The sequence below is a fragment of the Petaurus breviceps genome, unplaced genomic scaffold, assembly GCF_028583685.1.
Source record: "Petaurus breviceps papuanus isolate PSGF00001 unplaced genomic scaffold, PetGlider_PUasm1.0 80, whole genome shotgun sequence".
NCBI classification, from domain to species: Eukaryota; Metazoa; Chordata; class Mammalia; order Diprotodontia; family Petauridae; genus Petaurus; species Petaurus breviceps.
In genome coordinates, this window is record NW_027186540.1 from 12,789,795 (window position 1) to 12,808,761 (window position 18,967).

The 18,967-nt window shown below is 36.1% G+C and overlaps 1 protein-coding gene across 1 annotated transcript in view; it reads left to right on the plus strand.

Moving 5' to 3' along the window:
* The window catches only part of LOC138175973 (semaphorin-3E-like), a 347,995-nt gene that overhangs the window by 257,015 nt on the left and 72,013 nt on the right, over positions 1-18,967 (plus strand). The gene's annotated exons all lie outside the window — the stretch shown is intronic.

Sequence of the window (18,967 nt, forward strand, 5' to 3'; positions counted from 1 at the left end):
TGGGCCTCTCCTTATATATGGTCATTAGCTCCTCCCCCTCCTATTGCAAGAGTTCATGAGTTCTAGGGTTCATAAGTTGTAAGGTCCACATGTTCTGTTTCTTTTTTTTTTTTGCTTTTTGGAGGGCAGTTGGGATTATGTAACTTACCCAGTGTTACACTGCTAATTTTTTTTGTGTGGGTATTAAGTGTCTGAGGCCTGATCCGAACTCTGGTCCTCCTGACTCTAGGCCGGCACTTTTACTCACTGTGCCACATAGCAGCCCCCACATGTTCTGTTTCTTAACAGACTTGATACCAGCTCAAAAGAAACTTGAACTGAAACAAGGTGTTAATTCAGTACCTGAAACAAGGTATGAAGTATTCTGTGCTTGTGTTATGGGAATTGGATTTTAAGATCTTCCCTGCTCCTAGGCCCTTTGATAGGCTTAAGTGACTTTGAGAACCTTCCTTGATTTGAAAATATGCTCTGCACCCTAATAGGCTGAATGTGGTCACATGGAGCCTGGGGCAGGAGGCTTGTTTATCAGGAATGCTCGCACTTGGTTGCTTTGTGATTGGGCAGTGGGTCAAGAGGGTTGTGACATTCTCTGAGCCAGGAGAAGGCTATATATACCCTGATGTGAGGCTTTGTTTTGGGGTTCACTTTGAGAAGAGTTGTGCGATTTGACCAGACGAGACTCTGGGCAGCCACTGAGCCCCTCAGCTTTGAAAACCCAGATGTTGGTGCTTCCCTCTCTGGTAACTGACTGGGTATGGATATAATGGTCAGACAGTTGGAAGCCTGTCTGCTGATCTGTTTCTCTGTCTGCTTATAACTTGTTTGTATTCTCTGAAGTTCAGGGGGCTGACTTTTTCCCCTAAACTAGGTAATGACATATGTTTGATTAAAGCAAGATTGTTAACCCATTTTGAGTTGCTTGCCTTTAGAAAAGTAGATCTAAGAACCTGTGTTGGCAGCCACCCTTGGTATGTTATGGTGCTTTCTGATATAGCTTGCCATTACAATGTCACATCTTCCTTAAACCAATAGTATGTTCACTTACAATATCAACAATTATAATAGTAATGGATCTGTCACTCACAAAAATTGATTTTGCTTTACTTAATGGAAATCACTAAGCTGCACTACTACCTGTTTTGTGGCTTGTGATGTTAATAGGCTTCTCCTGGAGCCCAACAAGAGAAGCTTGATTAGGGGAGGCTTGTTTTTAAGGAAAGCCCACATATTTTGTTACTTTGTAATTAGGCAGTGGGCCATGAGGATTGCAATGCCCTTTGGCTCTGAAGAAGTATATATATACTCTCAGGTGAGGTTTTGCTTTGGGGCTCATTTGTTGGAAGAGTGTTCCTGTGATTTGGCCAGACAAGGCTGTGTGGGTACCCATTACAGAACCCCTGGCTTTGGAAACTGAGATGTTGGTGCTTCTTTCTTTGGTAACTATGTATGTATAACTTTGGTGAGACAGCTAGGAGACACTCTGTTGATCTATTGATTTGTGTTATTTTATCTGTCTGTATTTTTTCTGCTTGTAATTTCTCTTTGTATTTTCTCTGAATTTCAGTGCTGACTCTTTCCCCTGAATTAAGTGAAATTTTATGTGTGTGTGTGTGTGTGTGTGTGTAAAATTAAAGTAAAATTGTTGATCCCTTTACCCCTTTAGAAAAGCAGATCAAAGAACCTGTGCTAACAGCCAGTCTGGGTATGGTAGGGTGCTTCTTGTTACACTGCTAGACCCTAAGAATCACCAGGCATTTCCTTCTGTTGTTGTTTAGTTTTGTATAACTCTTTGTGATCCTATGGGGTTTTCTTGGCAAAGATACTGGAGTAGTTTGCCATTTCATTCTCCAGCTCATTTTATAGATGAGAAACTGAGGCAAACCAGGTTAAGTGACTTGCCCGTGATTATACAGCTAGTAAGTTCCTAAGGCTAGATTTTAACTCTGGAAGATGATTTTTGTGACTTCAGGCCCCTCATTCTGTCCATTGTGCTGCCTAGCTGCCTGGGCATTCATTTCCTTCTAACTCAAAGTTGAAATCTATTCTTTCTATCAACTCTTCTCATTAAAATGTCAGTTCCTTGATAGCAGAGACTGTCATGCTTTTTTTTTCTTTATATCACTGGCACAATGCTTTTTTAATCTATTCTTACATGTACCTTGGCTTCCACTTTCTCATCAATGTGGTGTCCTTCTCTGGTACAGGTTTTTAGTCCATCAGTGTTCATTCATTAGTTGTCATTCTTGTACATACCTTCCACAAGTCCCCTTGTACAAACTCCATCTATGGGTTAGAGGTGTTGTCCTAGTTCTTTTAATATTTTATGAATACCAGTGGGACATTAGGGTATCCCACTGACTATCCCTTTGTATTACTATATGATGTTTCTAACTCCTTTTTCATTCAGACATGTTCTTGAAGTTGTGTTTTACAGACCTTCTAGTCCACATCATTATTGATAATTATACTGTAGCTTATTTAGACCTCCACGTGTTTTCATTTCCCCTTGGGTAACCTGCAATTTTGATTCTTTTGAGATAATTTATAGTATTGAATTAAAAATTTCTTAAGAAGAAGAAAAAACACTGGACATTATTTATGATGAAGTTTCAAGGATCAGAACATGAGGAAAAGTTTCTAAAGATCATTACAAAAAATGTGAATTATATTCCTAAGTACACAGTAGGGGAAAATAAGATTTTTTTTTCTTAGTGGGATAACAAAAATAACAAGATCTTTGCTTTCCAAGAAATGACAGATTCTGACAATAGCAGTGAGTAATTTGGGTATTTAATCTGGAATCACATTAGGTCAAAATCTAGATGTACGGGAATGAGGAGAAAGGAGATTTATCTCCCTCCATTTCCAGGACATGTTTTGGTAGTGCCTTCTGGAGTGTAAAGGGAAGGAGTTGTCTGAGATATGGAAGGGTTATGGGAAATGCCTCATCAGTTCATCATAATAACAAGTCAATTTTCACAGAATTTACGTAAGTCTGGTTATTAGTCTTTTGATTCATAAACATAGTCTAAGGTGGTACAAATAAACTTTATATCCCTTGCTGTGTTCCCTGGGAGAAACTTAACAGTCTAAAGCAAATCCTTATGTACAAAAAAAGACAAGACATAATGAACCTCTTTCTTATGTACTGAATCAAGGAAAATTGAAACTTCTAAGTTATTCTCAGACTGTAGTACAGTCTGTAACTGACTGTAGTACAGTCAGGTATAAGTAAATCTTCAAAGCTTAGACTTGAACAAATTTTATGGATGATCCACTGTAATACCCTCGATTATCAGATAAGGAAACTGAGGCCCTGAGAGGTTAAAATACTTAACCAAAGTCACAGAATTAGTAAATAGAAGACCTAGAATTTATATCCATTTAGTTCAGACTCCAAAATTACTCTTTCCTCTTCATACACTGTACAAAGTTTCTTTCTTCACAATGGCACTTCATTCATAGCAACAAAGGAAAATATAGGATACTAGGCCCCAGAAACGAGAACACTGAAATTTATAGCTTCAATCAGAAAGGACCTGAGATGCCCTATAGTGCAAGACCTTCCTTGCTTAGCAATAGCTTGTACAACATGCCCAAAATTCACAACAAATACAGTGGTAGGTAATCAAAGGCAGAGATATAAAGAGAGAAACACACACAGACACACACACTCATAGATACAGGAAGGCAGAGTGAGAGACAGAGCATCAGAGACAGAGTCAGTCTAATTGCTGGGAACTCGGGAGCTTTCTATCTTGAAGGTTGAGATATATAGGAGAGATTTTGGTTCACATTTTTATAACTTCTCCATAACAAGGAAGAGCACATGATTCTGGATTAAGATTTATGTACGTATGAGTCTAATGGTTGCAGTAAGGGAAGGTTTGTAAATGAGCTCGAGTAACTTTTGTGAGGCCATTTTCTCATCCAGCTTGAGTTAGGTGCTGTAGTTAGTAGAACTTTGGACTTTAAGGCAAGAAGACTTGAGTTGAGAGTACACCTCAGACTCTTAATAGCTGGGTCATATAACTTCCTTGGACATAAGTTTTCTCTTTTGTTAATGGAGGGGATTGTATTAGATGACCTCTGAGGTGCATTCCAGCTGTTTCTTACTGAAACTTGGAAATGTTGGTCTGGGGTTTCCTTCTCGTTCCTTTTGTTCTTTCTTACCCTCGTTTCTGTAAGAGAAGTTAGGAGGCATGTCTTATGTTCTCTTTGTAGATCTCCAGTTAGGCCAGATACAGAGTATATTAAAGAAAGTTGAGTATGAGCAATATGACCTAGATTTAGATGTGGCTGAACCTCTATACTAAGATTACCTCACATTGCCATGGGAAAGATGCCTAGCATCCTAGGAATCAAAAGTCTTCCTGAGGCTTTCCACTAGGTCATAGTAATTGTGTATAGTTTTCTTCTTCCTAGCTTGATAGAAGATTCAGTTTCAAGTAATAGCCATTCCCTAATTTGTTAAAGTAGTATCTACATGGAAAACATTTCTTTACATGAACAATCATAAGGTGAGGATGAAAACTTTATTCAATTTCTCTTGACTGGGGAATGGCATATTTTACCCTGACCAAATACTCCATCACCTGGTGGTAAATATACGGGCAATGAGCCCTTCTGGACTTATCTTAACTGGTTCTCAGACAATAGACATGCTCTATGGTTGGCACTGATCTTGAAGCCATTCTATCTTGGCAGAACCTTTTATGAGAGGATGTGGACAAGAATTGCACAGGACAAGAAACCATGAATGGGTAGTAATCTCTATTACTGGCAGAAGTACCAGTATGGAATCATGCATATTTTGAAGCATTTTATAGTTCAGTTGAAGCATGAAGAGTAAAATAGTAACAAGTGGAATGATAGTTCTCATTTATAATGAAAAATTATAATATCTTGCTGGATTTGTAATCTTATTGCAATGGGTATTCCTGCCAACAGAGTAGGTGGCAACCAGCCCAAGCTTTTTTATTCCATGTTTCTTTTTCCCATGTCTTCATAAATCCTCCATAAAGATTCATTAAATCTCATAAAACACCATAAAACCATCATAAAAATCCCCTGTTGCATTCCACATGCTGGGGTTCTTCTTGACTTTGAGTAAGTAGCAATGAAATCCCCTATAGTCAGCACATGATTGAATACCTAATTTTACATCCATTTCCTTAATAATATACTTTATACCACTTTGTACAGTTCTTCCTTTTAATATGGGACAGCTTTTTTCACTCTCTACCTTTCCATTGCCGTGTATGTGGCCTACTGTGCAACTTTAATTCTTTGAATAGAATAATGTTGTGCCTCCATGTAGCAAAACTGCAAAATTAAATTAAATTTCTTGCCTTTTTTTGAGGGCAGTTGGGGTTAAGTGACTTGCCCAAGGTCATACAGCTAATTTTTGTGTTAAGTGTCTGAAGCTGCATTTGAACTCAGGTCCTCCTGACTCCAGAGCCAGTGCTCTATTCACTGTGCCACCTAGCCCCAATTAAATTCAATTTCTAAATGATTCCTGTAATGCCAAATTAGGTTTTAAAAAGGGAAATATTTACAAGTTGCAATTGTAAATAGGCCCTAAAAAACTTCTTGTCTGAAACAGGGGTATTGTAGTATAGTCGTTGCTCTGAGATTGTACGAGAGTTTTGCATGCAAGGACAATGCTTAAAAAACTGAATGTGGGAGATGATAGTGAGTCTTTATCCCAGCCCAGAGAACATAAAATCATATCTGTCAGAACTGAGGTTACCCAGAGGCAGCATCCATGTTACCAGTGGTGAGGAGGTAGGTTTTATGGTCTGAGTAGAGAAGGCATGGCATGGGAAAAAATAAAACAAAAACAAACAACCCTTCATTCATTATATTAAAAGGCCATATCTGAGGAGGGTCATAAATTGAGTATAGTAGCTTTTCAGTGGCTTTTCTAACTATATTGGGTCAACTGTGATTTCATTGTTACAATATACTTAGAACCATAGATTTGGATGGTACCTGAATCGTCTAGGCCAACCCTTACTTGAAGTATAGCTCCCTTAAACTGTGCTTTTAACTTATTTTAAACATTCCTTTTAAAACACTTGTGGGTGAACCACAGTTTATGTCAAAACCCTTTTAAAAGAGGTGCTTAAATATTTTAATTTATGTAAATAATCTGATTTCTATAGCTCTTGATCTATAACAATGCAGTATTCAGAGAAAGTGGAGAGGGTTTCTGTATTTGGAGAAGTTGGATGGGGGCAGGGGAGGGAAGGAGAAGAGAAAAATAACAGACAAAACAAGGAGAGTAGAAATGAACTTTAGTGTCTGAATTAGCAGCAATGTAGCTGAGTAGGAGATAAAATTTCTTTGCCTTCTTGGCTTAGCTTTCTTAACTGTCTTTTATGGAGACCCAAGCCCCAGGAATCAGGAAATATGGTCCAAAAATGGCTTGAGTCTGAGGGCCCAAGGCATCCTACTGGGATGAGTCTAACCTAGACTCAGAGCCTAGTCTTACCATGACAAGAGTTATCACAAACTCTGTACCAAATGGAGCAATTCCTGGCAGTAACCCTAGCAATTACAGGTGTATGTGGCAGAAACTACATAAAGTCTAATTAAGCACCTAGTAGAGACCAGCATGGAAGAAGACTAGCAGAGAGGGAACTGTGTGCAATGTACATATTTGTGGTTGCATTTTGTAACTCATAATTCTCTTAATAATAACGCTTTTCCTATATAGTAATAACAACCAAAACAACATTGAAAGCAGCTAGTGTTTATAAAGCTTGAAAAACACTATGAATATGTTATTAACATACTTCCTTTTGTATTGCCCCTTTTCCCCTTGGATACTTCATTGTCTATATATATTTCCCATTCCTGTTTCATTCTCATGTAATAATTAGAGAATTTCCTCAATCTTTTTCAACCAACAAGCATTTATCATGTGCCAGATATGTGCTAGGCCAGTTCTCAAACTTTTTGAACCGCAGACCCCTTTAATCTTTAAAAAAATTATTGAGGGTCTCAAGTAGTTTTTGTTTCATGAGTTATGTCTATTGATATGGAGTAAATTAGGGTTTAAAACTGGTTAATTTTAAGCATAATTATTTATTATTTTAATAATAATAAACATCTTACCATAAATACCTTTTAAGATAAAAATAATTACATCTTCCAAAACAAAAAAAATATGAATAGTGGCAATTATTTGGCAGCAATGTCTCTCAAATGATCTATTATATGATAACATAGCATTTGCACTATGGAAGAGAAAAAGGAAATGCCCACAGAAAACATGGGTCTTCAAAAATGATTTATTCAAATATTTTTCTCCAGAGTGTGGAAATTAGAATGAGGATATTGCATATCCTTTAATCTCTGTCCAGACAGGGGTGATAAAATGATGTGGCAATTTCTTTTTTTTTTTTCTTTTTTCTTTGAAAGCAATCTGGGTTAAGTAACTTGCTCAAGGTTACATGGCCAGTTATTTCTGGGTGTGGTGCTACGTATCAGAGCCTGGATTCGATCCCAGGTCATCCCGACTCTGGGGCCAGTGTTCTTACTCACTGAGCCACCTGGCCACCCCTGAGCAGTTGGGGTTAAGTAACTTGCTGAAGGTTACACGGCCAGGTGTTTCTGGGTAGGTGCTAAATGTCTGAGCCTGGATTTGATCTCAGGTCATCCTGACTCGGGGGCCAGTGCTCTTACTCGCCGTGCTACCTGGCTGCCCCATGGCAATTTCAAAAGATGGAAGCTGCAACGTTCCTTTCTTGTATGGGAAAAGTTCTATATCTAATCTGTGTTAGAAATACTCCTTCCTTTTGGAGGGTTACAGGATGGAAGTATGTTTGGGGATCTTTGAGCATAATAACTGGCTGAGGCCATGAAATCATGGAGTTGAAATGTTTTCTCTTTTACTCGATTTTAAGTAAAAGGAGACTGTAGAGAGTCTTAACTGTGATCCCATAAATCATATTGGACACTATGAACATTTGTCCATGCAGCTAAAATTAGGGAGAGAGGGAAAGATGTGCTTGGCTACTTTTGGGGTGAAAAGAAATAAAGCAAGTACAAATTTACACAGGATACAAGCCAAATCAATAACAGATCATCCCAGGGAGTTCCAGAAGAATGCCAAGAAGATAACTTTGGAGTGTTCTCTCAGAGTGACCTCTTATAGAGTTACTTGTATTTTCCTTTGGGATTCATATATGAACTTGGGTGTAGCAGGGGAGGAATACCTTAATTGTTGATAAAGACATGTACAAATATGCATATGTATGTACATATTTTCTGTAGCAAGCACTATCAATTCAAGTAGCTATATGTATCCTTTTACATGTAGTAAATAGGTCATAGAAATTTCACACCAGGCACTATTAAATCACATCAGTCCCAATCCATACATCAACTCTGTCCTCATCAGAGGTTTAAGAAGATAAAGGGCATGTTTCTTCAATTTATGAGCCATTGTTTATTCTTGAGGATGTGCTTAGAAGTATACATTTAAAGAAGTATTGGAAGTTTTGTATATATAATGTGTCTTATGTAGAGATTAAATACATTAAAATTTTCTAGGGGAAGTATCATATTATAAATATATTTTAGGAAAATCAGTTGAAATATCCCAGATTCCTAGGTCTTTATCCCAAGGATATAAAAGAAGAGGGGAAAGGACCTATAAGCACACATTTATAGCAGCTCTTTTTGTGAGGGCAAAGAATTGGAAATTGAGGGGATGTGCATCAGTTGGCAAATGGCTGAACAAGTGGTGGTATGTATGATTGCAATTTTGTAGAGACTCATTTTGTGGGCAATTACTGCAACAATGTTTTAGAAAGTCTATATCATTCAAAAGTATATTTTTCAGAAAGCCTAGAATTGACACATATACTTACAGACATATAGAAAGTTATTCCAATACCATTTGTCTTATATTGCAGGTAAGCTTGACACTTAATGTATGGGAGAAGATAAAAGAGAGAATCTAATGTTACCAGTACACTTCTCCCCAAATTGATGAATTAGATTTGAACTGGAATGACATATCATAATCTCCCCAAATTTATCCTTCTACAAGATCAGATTAACTCTGAAACCAACACCTCCTCAGCACCTTCTGCCCTTGGGGACCCTCCTTCCTTTTGCTGTGAGAGGGTTGGATAGTTGACATTGGAGAGCTCCTTCTAGAACTTGCACTATTTAAGATGGTTGTTATTTAGTCATTTCAGTCCAGTTGTATTTGACTCTGTGGCCCCTTTTGGGATTTTCTTGGAAGATACTGGAGTGGTTTGCCATTTCCTTCTCCAGCTCATTTAAACTGAGGAAACCGAGGCAAACAGGGTTAATTGATTTGCCTATGTCACATAGCTAGTAAGCATTTGAGGCCAGATTTGACCTCAGGAAGATGAGTCTTCTTGACTTAAGGCCTGACTCTCTATCTATTGTGCCACCTACTTGCCTCTCCAGGACCACCATTACCTCTCTGCTATTCTGGAAATAATTAAGTCCAGGAGAGCAGCCAGGCGATGTAATTCTGTAAATCATATTTCATCAGATAATTTCCTACCCCAGCTGCAGGACTTCATCATCTGTACCCCCACACACCTTCTTTTACACTCCCTATGTGCAAGTATTGTCTTATGCCTTCCTCAGTGCTCAGCACTGAGCCTGGCAACATATAGTAGTGTAATAGCAATCTTGCCCCCTAGCATGCCCAGGATGGCGGCTAGCACAGGTTCTTTGATCTGCTTTTCTAAAGGAAATCAACTCAAATAATCCTAATTTAATCAAACATATGTCATTTACCTAGTTCAGGGGAAAAGATAAGATCTTCAGAAAATACAAACAGAAATTACAAGCAGACAAAAAACACAGAGAAAATAACACAGTTCAACAGACTAACATACAGGACTTCTAGCTGTCTGACCATTACATACATACACACAGTGTCAGTCACCAGAGAGAGAAGCACCAACATCTGGGTTTTCAAAGCTGGGGGGCTCAAGGTCTTTAAACTCCCATAGGCTTATTTAGGGGCAGGAAAGATCTTCAGATTCCCATTCCCATTACAAGTAAGTGCTTCATAAATGCTGATTGACTATGAATCTGATTGGCAAAGCCACTCTGAATCAGTAGGGCTCTGGCCACCAGGAAGCTGTGTTACAGGCTAGGTGACTTGAACATTAACTCCTTCAGCTGATCAAGTCTTGGGAACTTTAGAAAGAAAAATAGCCTAAAGCATGTGACCAATCATGTCTTCCCATAGCTCTCCTGTTCTTAGGGGACCTTGGCACACAGACTGATCTAGAGTTAAGAACATAGTTTAAGAACTGGGAAGGACCTGAAGAGTTATTTAATTCATCTCTCTCATTTTGCACTCATTGTGAATGCTATTAGTTCTATAAGATTGAGCTGTTTAGGAAAGAAGGTTGTCAGCAAGTGGAATTTTTGAATTGAACCTTAGTAGAAATTGTTCATCTTTCTATGAACAGTGCTATCACCGGCCATGAAATCTATAATAGATATTGGCTTCCATGAATACCTATGCTTTGTGGCTTACCCAATACCAAACATAATTCCCTGTGCAGTTTTGATTTTCTTCAGACCTGTGATTTCATTGGTGTAGAGAACTCTCTTCATGTGAAAACTCTCCACTAAGGCAAATCAGTGTTCCTTCTCCTATTCAAAATCTTAAGGAATTATCTGAAGTTACTAAGAGATTAAGTGATTTGTCCAAGGTCTCAAAGATAGTATGATCCTGTACCCAGTGATTCTTGGTGAGGCCTTACTCAGGCCAGTCTCCCAGTAGATAGTTTAGTCTCTGTACCTAGACAGCTTTTTGTTTCATATAGCCTGGAGATCATGAATATTGAGGGTGGTGACATATATTAAAAAATGTTCAGTTTTTTTTTATGAATCAGAGTTATGTGTGTGTAATTATAAATAATGTTTTGGTCTATGCCTGTGGCAGCTTGGTGGTGCAGTGGTTAGACTTCTGGGCCTGGAGTCAGGCAGACCTGAGTTCAGATGCCTCTTCAGACACTTTACTAGCTGTGGGACCCTGAGCAAGACATTTAATCCTGTTTGCCTCAGTTTCATCCTCTGTAAATGACCTAGAGAAGTAAATGGCAAACCATTCCAGTATCTTTGCCAAGAAAACCCCAAATTGGGTGACACAGAGTTGGACATGATCGAAAAATAACTCAATAACAACAACAACAAGGAGAAGGATATTCAACAAGGACACCCGAAATTGATTCAGCCATGTTTGCTTTGTACTTAGGTGATGATGAGGAAGTAACATCAGTTGTCTGGGCCCATATTCCCCTGAGCCAACCAAGTTTTCAGCAATGTCTCAATACTTTTCAAGGAAAAATTAGCCTACCTTGCATGACATGGGGGGTGGGGAGAGAAGGTTAAGATATTTCTCCTATCATACTTGGTCTTCCTAACTCGAAGTCAGCCCTCTGTTCACTGCACCCAGATGCTTATTCATTTGGCACATAATGATGCTTAAGTCAATATTTGTGTTAAATTGAATTAATTAAAATGGAGCTTCTAAGAGTACATTAGGACCATTTTTTCATACTACTTGTTAATGCATGGAATGATATTTGTCACCGCTACAATGTGTAGTGAAAAGAGTGCTAAAACCCAGAAGCAGGATAGACATTCCATTCAAATCTTGGTTCTGACATGTAGTAAGTGTGTGACTCTATTAAAATTACCTAATTACTCTGTACGCCATATTTCTCAAGTGGAAATGAGGCAAATAGTGCTTATACTATCTTTTTCACTGTATTGTTCTAAGGAGTGTTTTTTTTTTTACTTCCCTTTATGTCCCCAGAGTTTCATCCTGTGCCTTGCACATTTTAATACACATTTGTTGAATAAACCTTAAAGCATTATATGGTAGGACTGTAAGTTATTATATGTTAAATAATACTTTTATTTGACTTTCTGTTTTAGGGGATAAAATCTCAAATATGAAAGAAACTTCTTGATATGGCTAAAATTATAAATGAATATTTAATGAAAATATTATCAGCCTTATTTATGTAGTGCTTTAAAATGTTCAAAGAACTTTACAAATATTATCTCATTTGATATTCACAAGCCTGGTATATAGGTTCTATTATTAATACCATTTAAAAAATAAGTAAACTGATGCAAAGAGAGATTAAAAGACTTGCCCAGGGCAAGTAGATTTAAAGTATGTAAGACCAGATTTAAACTCAGGCCTTTCTTCGTGACTCCAGGTCTAGCCCTCTTCTCCACTGTACCACATAACTGCCTCTGTTATCATCATAATAATAATTATAATAAACCATGTTAAACTATTAACTCATGGTTCTATCTAATCATCTTTTTAACTGTGCTCAACTACCTTTCTGGCCAGGAAACTTGTACTTTTGCCATTCTCACCTAGGTTTTCACAGTCAAAGTGAATCATAAGATGATTTTTCCTAATGTATAAAATCCTAAATTTAACATATTAGTTTTATGGGAATAAACTGGAAGAGAAATTTAAAACTGATAGCCTTTTCTGTGCCAGGACTGAGCTAACTTTATTTGAACTACATGAATATATTTTCTATCATTTAACCCCAAAGTTTCTCAACCTATCAATGAACTTTAAACCTTAGCTATCTGAAAATTTTGTACCTCTAAGAAAGATATTTCCTCTAGGGTCTCAACATATTTAATGTTTGTCTAATTAGGTGTCAGGAATCAAATCTACTCCATATAAACATTTTAAAATATGTAACAATTATTAAAAGATTGATGATTTTTTGAATAGGGAAGCTCATTGTATTTGATTCAATATTCCTTTGCATCTATTTACCATAAATTCATAGAACTAAAGAATATTAATGCTGTAAAGCATCTTTGAAATCATCTATAATAGACCATCTCATTTGTATTTACAGATGGTAAAATTGAGACTTACAGAAGTAAAGGGAATTAAATTTTGATCTTTCTCAGTAATATTCTTGTAGACAATTTACTTGACTTTATTATAAAATAAACCAATAAAATTTAATATAAAATTAGTCATTTTCTTGAGCATCATTTTTTTTAAATAAATGTTTATTAAGACCCCTTTCAAGCAGTTAAAGGTAACTGGTTTTTTCCTTACTTTTAAAAAAACAGCATCTAGTGCCCCATTGATCTTGGAAGTCAAATGAATAGTTTTAATTCCTTTTAAATAACTAATAACTAAGGTGTTAACTGATATAGATTATTTGAGAAACATTTTCAGTCATTCATTTTTTTAGAGAGTCAGCAGTGAGATGCTTTAAAGAATAATGGAGGAATAGAGAAGGAATAATTACATAATGAATAGACTGTTGTCTCTAGATTCAGGAAGATATAGATTCAAATCCTGACTTGGATATTTATTAGCTATGTGACCTTGTACCAGTTTCTTAACCTTTCTTTTTCTTAGCTTTCTCATCTGTAAACATGAGGCGAATTAAATTGACTTCTAAGATATCTTCCAGCTTTAAATAAACTTATACTCTTATGAACATATATCTACCCATTTGTTTATATAGATAGAAGTAATAGGAAAGAAGTTACTTTCACTTGGGACAAAGAATAAAAGTTCTTATACTTCACAATTTATTTCTTATAATAAGTTTTATTCTTTTCTGCTATTTCCTTACATTTTGTTTACTCTTTTTTGTTTTTTTTTAAAGCAATTGGGGTTAAGTAACTTGCTCAAGGTTACATGGCCAGTTATTTCTGGGGGTGGTGCTAAGTATCTGAGCCCAGGTTCAATCCCAGGTCTTCCTACTCTGGGGCTGGCGCTCTTACTCACTGCACCACCTTGCCGTCCCCATTTTGTTTACCCTTAAGGGAAAATTTTCAAATGTACATTAATAGAGCCTTTCATTCCTTAGGAAAAAAAATGAATACTCTCATAAATGATAGCTCTAAATAGTTTGGGTCTATGTTATTAAGTAGTTATTAAAAGTTGAAGTATGTATTGTGATTATTTATTCAAGAGTCGTAAATCAAATGAGATCATTGCTTATTTTTCAGGAAAGGTGGAAATATTAATAATGTTCCTCTCCCAATGTATTTTTGGACAAGATTTTTACTCTGACCACTGGAAATTGCCAGTAAAATAAATGACAAATTGAATTGTCTTATTATGTCTGTAATGCATCAGTGTTCTTCTGACATCTTTTAGGGAATTCCAATGTCACTAACACGAGGGAAGACTAGAATTATAGTGTTAGTCCATGAAGCTGATTTATTAGTGTCTAATTTATTATTTCATTTAAGTTGGCATCATGTGCAATGACACATCTAACATCTGACATGCAGTGACTCATCTCTAATGGAAATAGCTCACAATAGTCACCTTATGCTTTGGGGGTTCCCCTCAAAGCTTAAGATGGAAAAGCTCCTTTAGAAAGAATCACCACTTAAAATTTGCAAATCTTTTTCTTATGAGCATGTGCATCTGTTAACATTTATGAGCTAGATGCCCTGCTTTCTATCAAACCCAGTAACACCCACTGAAAGTCCCTTCCATGTTACAGTGAAACCCAAATTGTAGTCTACCTTGAAAGCTAGTGATGCCTTGTAAATTTAAACCATATTGCTTTGGCCAAAATTCCAGCTGTTAAAACACAGATAATGAAAAGACAGAATAAAGAGTGCCCATGTTCTCCATGTAGTTAAACCACACCCTCACCTATTACACGAACCATAAAAGGTGATTGCTTTGGGGTAAATGACAATGTTATAATGGTTCACTTTTTTGGTTTGTTTGATTGTCCAATTCCTTTCTTTAGAAGACAATTATATAATTTCCTATTGCTCATTTCATGAGAGCATTCATTGAATGAGGCACATTGTTTAAAATTTGCAGAGAAACTTTGGCATAATGTACCTTTATTATTGAATGTGTAATTAGCTAAACATTAAAGATATTTTGAATTTGACCAAAGACAAAGAGTATGATTAAGATAATTTCCCTCAGGTAAAAACTTAAACAATCCTGTGTGAATGTCTTTCATATTTTTCTCCTATGGTGAAAAAAAAGCCACACTGTCTTTTTATTTTTCTTATACATTCCACTCTACTGTGTCCTGTATTTGTTTTGTCCCTCCTCGTATTGGATTACAGCATCTTTAAAGTCAAAAGATTCCATTTTAATTGCCTCAGATGAGTCCAACTCCAGGGTTTTATATCATGGTCTTATTTATATCTTCATCTTACATATCACCCTTACCTCCTCACTCTTACCTCCATATCCAAACAGTTGTCAAGGTCTCTCATTTTATCTTCCTAACATCTTTCTTACATGTCCCTTTCTTTCTTACTCTCTCTTTTGTGACGCTTCCATCACTGTGGTAACCATAATTATTTTAAAATCACAGAAATAGGCAGTGGATCTGATTTGGTCCATGGGTCAAAGTTGCTGACCCCTGGTCCAGATGTAGTTACACAGGATACCCTTTGCATTGGTGTATACTGATAATGTGTATCTTATGGGGATGCTAAAAATAAATAAGGAGCTGGGTCCCAGTGTGTTAAATTGAAGGAAGACAAAGGGCAAAAGTGCATTTGGTAAAGTACACAGTGTTTTAAATAATCACAAGATGATTCTTACAGACAACAAAGAAAAAGTCACTTCAACACCAATATTCTAATGGTGATGACATATCTATGGATCATCTAATACATCTTTTAACAATAAAAGATATAATTGATGCAAAGGAAAGTGGAAAAATATATGGTGACTGCAATTGGCTATAGTGTATTGCCAGTCATGACTTTCATGCAGGAACTGGCATAAAATCAATCCAAGAAGTTCATGATGAGAAAAGGAGATGATCCAGTTGAATGAACAGGGCAAAAATCTATCACACAAGAATATTACATTAAAACAAAGGCACATATATGTTTCCATATGCAGAAGTGGAGGTAATTCCCACAATGATACGCTCACAGATCCACTACAGCATGAAATTTTAATGAATATCATATGAGAGTTTCTCAGGTCATTTTAATTGCCATAGGTTTTCCCAAATGTTTGAAATTTCACACAAAATCATGTTTTTTTAGAAAACGCAAAGACTCACTTATTCGGCCTTTCAGTTGAATATTTTATCTTATAGCCATGACAGGTTCTAGGATTGTTACTTTTCTTCAAGAAAAGCATGTTTTGTTTGTGTCATCAGGCAAAAAAAATCATGCCCTTCAACTGTTTAACAATGTTCCCAAGATCAAAATAGCAAAACCATCCCTTTTCTATACCATTATTCTCTTGAGTCTACATTGGTTCTCAAATAGACTATCTATACAAGGGAAAAGACAAAAAGCTAAACCTATTGCTACTTAAAATTTTTGGTAATATTTCAGATTGATACAGTTCCTTTTATACAAATGGCCTCATTTTCAGATTGATACAGTTCCTTTTATACAGATGACCTCATTTCTTTTTTTTTTTTGAGGGAGACAGGCAAGGCAGTTGAGGATAAATGACTTGCCCAAGATCACACAGTTAGTAAGTGTCAAGTGTCTGAGGTCACATTTGAAACCACATCTTCCTGATTTCAGGACCAGTGCTCTATTCACTGTGCTACCTAGTTGCCCTAAATGGTCTCATTTCTTAAAGAAATATTTATTGAGTTTCTACTCTGTACTAGGTGCTGAATTGTCACATCTGAGTCTCCAACTGAAATTATCTGTAAAAATACATTAGAGACCGTTTTTTTGTGGTAAAAAAAAACCAAAACTAGAAACAAAGGGGGTCTTCATTATATGTGATATTATTGTGCCATAAGCAAAGTCGAACATGAGGAATTCAAAGAAGAAAGCAAAAGCTCGTATAAACAGATGCAGAGCAGGATAAGCAGAAACAATAGAACAAAAAGCACAATGACAACAGTAAAGCAAACAAAATCACACTAAAGGGGAGATGAACTCAGAGCAAATTACTTTACTTTGAGCAAACTTGGTCTCAGAACAACAAATGAAACATACTTGTCTTCTCTAGGTAGTAAGGAGTGGCATAGGTATAGAATGCTACCTACATTGTTAGGCATGCTTGCTTTGTTGGTTGGTTTGACAGTTATTTTTATTGTTACAAGGGAAGGTTCAAGGATATGTAGGATAATGCCTATAAAACAAAAATCATCAATAGAACTTTTTAAAAAAGTCATCAATGTCTTTCAGTATAGTGACAAATAAATCTTAAAATTATTAACAAAAATGGAATGAGGTAAAAAATGGAGTTGTTTAATGGATCTGGAGAATAAGTAGAATATCACTAAAATAACAGTAAATAAGTCCCATTCTAGTTCACTTTTTTGGTCTGATTTTGGTAACTGATGCCTAATTTGAAAAAGATATACAAGAGTTTTATCTTCCTAATCTGTCTTTGACTTTATTTTTTGCAACCTCCATGAGATGTTGAATAAATAAATGATCTGATGGATTAGGCTTAATGTCTGTACAACAAATCGAGGCCTCCTGTTGATTTTTCAACATTTCTTTGATAGTTGCCCTTAAAATAATCACTTGATTTCTAGCAATTAGACTAGTGGCAAAATAATTAGTTAAAGTGAAAGTTACATGCTCAGGCCTTAAGTCCCTCTGTTGAGAACAGATAACACCTTTTTAAAATAAAATATTGAATATTTTCTAATTCAGATAGCCTTAATTTTAAAGATGACCCATTACCATCACAGACTTAGTTTACTTGATCTTGTAATAAGTAATAAACCGTAATTCATTATTCCTATTCTTTATATCAGCATCCTAAGAAAATGAACTTAGAAAATTAAGACAGTATTTTGATTTACAGATGTGTCATGGAACATCACAAACCATGTCCCCAGCACTTAACACAATTCCTTGCACTTAATAGCTGTTTAATTCATGTTTGTTAATATTGTTGTGCTATCAGTACTGACTGTGTGCCTGTGGGCAAGTCATTTATTTTTTATTTATATTTTTTGCTATTGAGATTCCCCTTTAGGTAATGCTATATGATTTTTAAGTTGCAAAACTTACCAATTAAAATTGGTAGAGAGAATTCCCACACCTATTGAGAAATTTTTTAAAAGGGAAAGCAAATTGCTTCTAACAGATATGCATAAAGAAAAGAAACTCCCACCTCTGTCATGTCCCAAACACTATGTCTTATTCTGAACCCCTGTATTCATTACCTCTCTCTGAAGAGGTGGGATATTTCCCCATCAGTTCTCTGCAATTATGGTTTGTCCTTGTCTATATCAGAGTTCTTAATATTTTCACAGCGGTTTGTTTTTGCAATGCTGTTGTTATTGTATAAACTGTTCCTGTTCTGATCATTTCACTGCATCGGTTCATACAATTCTTCTTTTGTCTCCCCAAAACTGTCCTTTATATAATTTCTTATGTCACAGTAGTTTTCCAGTAATTAATATACCATTATTTGTTCAGCTATTCCTCAACTGACTGGTACCACCTTCCCCCCTTTGTTTCAACGGTATTCATTTTCATTACTGGTTTTCGAAACTATTTGTTTAATCTATAACGTGGTTGACACACTTGAAGAGAATTCCTTGAAAAAATAACTATTAAGGACTTCTAAATGGTATGAACAGGAAGGGCATTTCTGTGGTTACATGCATCAAGTAGGAACTTACATGGTGAAACATTTTCATGGATGTCTTCATTTTTAATAGTACATTTGCACTGAAGCCAGACATTAATACTGAAATATTTGCTAGCAAGATTCCATTTCAAGGTAAATCTTTAACATTATTTTTAGACATTAATGAGTCTCTTATGTATTCTCTGTGGTCTTCCACTTCATTTTTTTCATTATTCAAAATAATGAAAACCTAGTCACTTATTTCTACAAAACACTGAAAATGCTTGATATTTAAACCACTAACCCATGACTGCAAAGTAGCCAATATTTGAATTTGATAGAGTTCCCCATTGGGTAGAACTTGTGGTTGCCACTCCA